The sequence below is a fragment of the Gracilinanus agilis genome, unplaced genomic scaffold (genome assembly GCF_016433145.1).
Source record: "Gracilinanus agilis isolate LMUSP501 unplaced genomic scaffold, AgileGrace unplaced_scaffold47011, whole genome shotgun sequence".
NCBI lineage: Eukaryota > Metazoa > Chordata > Mammalia > Didelphimorphia > Didelphidae > Gracilinanus > Gracilinanus agilis.
In genome coordinates, this window is record NW_025381369.1 from 2,900 (window position 1) to 6,112 (window position 3,213).

A 3,213-nucleotide genomic window follows, 5' to 3' on the forward strand; every position below is an offset into this window, starting at 1 on the left:
TTTTCAATCCACACTGTTGCTTTCATCTTCCCTTAGACTTAATCATACCCTAGTTCAGGTTCTCCTCTCCTCCAGATGATTCCAATAATGTCTTAATTTATTACTTCTCCTTAAGGTTCTTTTTTTCTCTAAATCTATAATCCATAGAGCTGCTAATATTATTTTTTCTAAAGTGCAGATATGAACATATTCTACACTTCTAAATATACTCCATTAACTTCTTATTGCCATAAGATTAATTTTTTCTATATGTTCAGTCATTTCATTTATGTCTGACTCTTCATGAACCCATTTGGGTTTTTCTTGTCAAAGATATGGGGATGGTTTGCCACATCCTTCTTTACCTCATTTTTGCAGATGAGAAAACTAAGGTAAACAGATTAAATGACTTTCATAAGAGTTTCTGGCTCTAAACCCAGCACTCTTTCCACTGTAACCTAACTGCCCTATTTTTACCTTCAGATGTCTTGCATAAATTGGCCAAAGTTCCCTTTCCAAACGTATATATTTCTCCTTGTCACATACCCTAAGGTCATACCAAACTGGTCCTTTTGCTATTTCTTACACATAGTCTTTCATTTTTCATCTTTCTACTTTTGTTCTGGTAATCCCCTATGCCTAAAATACATGCCCATTTGACTTCTGCCTTTTAGAATTCTTTATTTCCTTCAAAACTCCTCAAGTGATACTTTCTACAGTAAGACTTTCTTAATCATCCTCCACCAGCTGTTAGTACCTTCCATCCCCAAATTTACTTTGTATTTGGTTTGTATATATTTTGTTGATCACTTATATAAATATTTTCTTCCTTAGTGCAATGTGTCCTGCTTAAGGAGAGGGACTATTGCCTAAAAATAGTGGTTTGTTTAACAGATGCTTATTAATTGATTTATCAATTTCTACAACCACCAAACTACTTATAGTCTTTTTGCCATGAGTACTTGAAATATCCTCCTAAAAGATCTTCCTGTCTTTGGTCTTTATCTTGCCCTCCCTTCCATTTTTCTATCTGTCTACCTACCTACCTATCTATCTATCTATCTATCTATCTATCTATCTATCTATCTATCTATCTATCTATCNCTATCTATCTATCTATCTATCTATCTATCTATCTATCTATCTATCTATCTATCTATCTCTATCCAACTAAAAAAATATCATTTGTTTTTAACATTAAAAAAACGAATTGCGAATTTTCTCCTTCCCTCCCACCCTTCTTATACCAATTGAGAAAACAGACAATATGAAATCCATTTAACCTGTGAAATCATCCAAAACATATTTCCAAATTAATTGTCTTTTTTGAAAATTTATATGAAAGGACAACATTTATTTAAACAGAGCTCAATGAGGGTAACCATGGTATCTGAGTGCATTCAGAGGAAAGGGAGGGGACTGATCAAATGTGAATCACTCAATGGCAAGCCCACACGTTTACTGTTTGATCTACATTTCCAGTAATCACGTATGGTTGTGGAAAGGTAACAAAAGAGGTATCAAAGTGTTCATGCACAATGAGGGTTTTAATGCATTACTTGTTTTTATAGTCCCACACATGTAGGGTCTTGTCATCAGCACAACTCAAAATAAGCTTTCCCCAGAATGGAAGGGAACTCCATGTACCCATTTATCATGGCCCACAAGGTTCCCACATCTTAATGGTCTTGACTCTAGATCCAGACAGCAAAATAAGACTAGGTTTGCCCTCTTTTTAGTCTCAGATGCTGTAGCTTCAGTGATAGAGGAATAAGAGCTTTATGGGGCCCAGGAAATGCACCCAACCATATGCTCATATTCTGGGAGTTCAGTTTTGCATTTCTTTGTAAGTTACTACCCATATAAAAACTATCTGCTCATAGAACAACTGACAAGGTGCCATCCTGATTTGGCATGCATGCCCTTTATTGGTGTCCTGTGAAAGTCTTAACACAGTAGTAGTCAGTTTGTACTTCCCACATTTTTATAGTTTTGTCTCTGGAGACAGATGCTTTGTGATCTCCATTAGGCATGATGGCTACTGAAGAGACATTGTGATCATAGCCATGCATGGATCTGATGCACTAAAAATCTAGAAATCCCAAGCTTTAATAGTTATATCAACAGAACAAAAAGCCAAAAGCTTGCTGCTGTGGTCAAAGGAAATATCTTGTACAGAGTCTGCATGTCTCTTAAGTGTGTTCGTTCAAAATCTCCAGTGTCATAATATCACACCTTTATTATAGCATCCTCAAAAGCAGAGACCATAACAATGAGAACTAGGTGGAAGATGACATGAGTGACCAGACTCCTATATTCACTCAATGCATACTTTTCTGGAGGTCAAGGAATCCATTCTTTTGGTTCTAGTTTTTGAATAAGAGGTTCACCTGATGTAAATTCTTCCTTTGCTTCATTTAACTTTGATTCTAATTCCATAACCTTCTTTGGTAATCTGATAACTGATGTCCATTTTTTCCAAAAGACCAGCATATTTCTTATCTAACTTCATATGTAATTCAGCTTCTTTTTTGTCAAAACCAAATATGCCTCTTCATAGCCATTTGAACAAAGATAATGTGCTATAGCTCAATTTAGTTCATCTTGTTGTCTCTGTGACAGCACCACTGTGGCTGAGACATTAAGTTTTCTGATACAGAAGCAACTGTTTCCCTTTCTTCAGGAAATCATAAAGTTTTATCAATCAATCAGCAATCAAATATACCACAAAGTGGCATCCATTATTGGGAAAATAATTCTTTGCAGGTGAGGTTCAACTGGTAACCAGGAGACATTCAATAAGAAAAGTTTATTCCACCTACCATCTTAGACTTCATTATATCCCAATGGATCTGAGATCTCAGCGATGTGGGTATTCAGTCCCTCCAATAGTCCACAGAGCAATCCAAGTACCCCATTGATGTGCAGAGTGAATGCTTGCCCATATTCTTCAAAGCTTCCTCATGAAATATAATACTAAAGAAATTTTCTTTAGAACTTTTTTCTTTCTATTCTGGGAAGTTGGCAGTGTAGAAGCAGTAAGGCTCCAAACCTCTGTAAGTCCCTTCACCACCAATTAAGGACAAAGGGCTCTAAGGGAACAGAAAACCAAATCTGACAACACAAAAGAGCTGGGGGATCCTCCAGCTGAATCCAACCTAAAAGGTATGGGGATAGGAGAGAAAAAAAAGCCTGAATTCTTGGAACTTTCTGGTGGGCGGGGAAAGAAAGGAA

General features: G+C 36.4%; 1 pseudogene; it reads right to left on the reverse strand.

The window, feature by feature from the left end:
• Positions 1–1,417: 1,417 nt before the first annotated feature.
• Positions 1,418–2,656, reverse strand: LOC123255463 (annotated as a pseudogene).
• Positions 2,657–3,213: the final 557 nt, after the last annotated feature.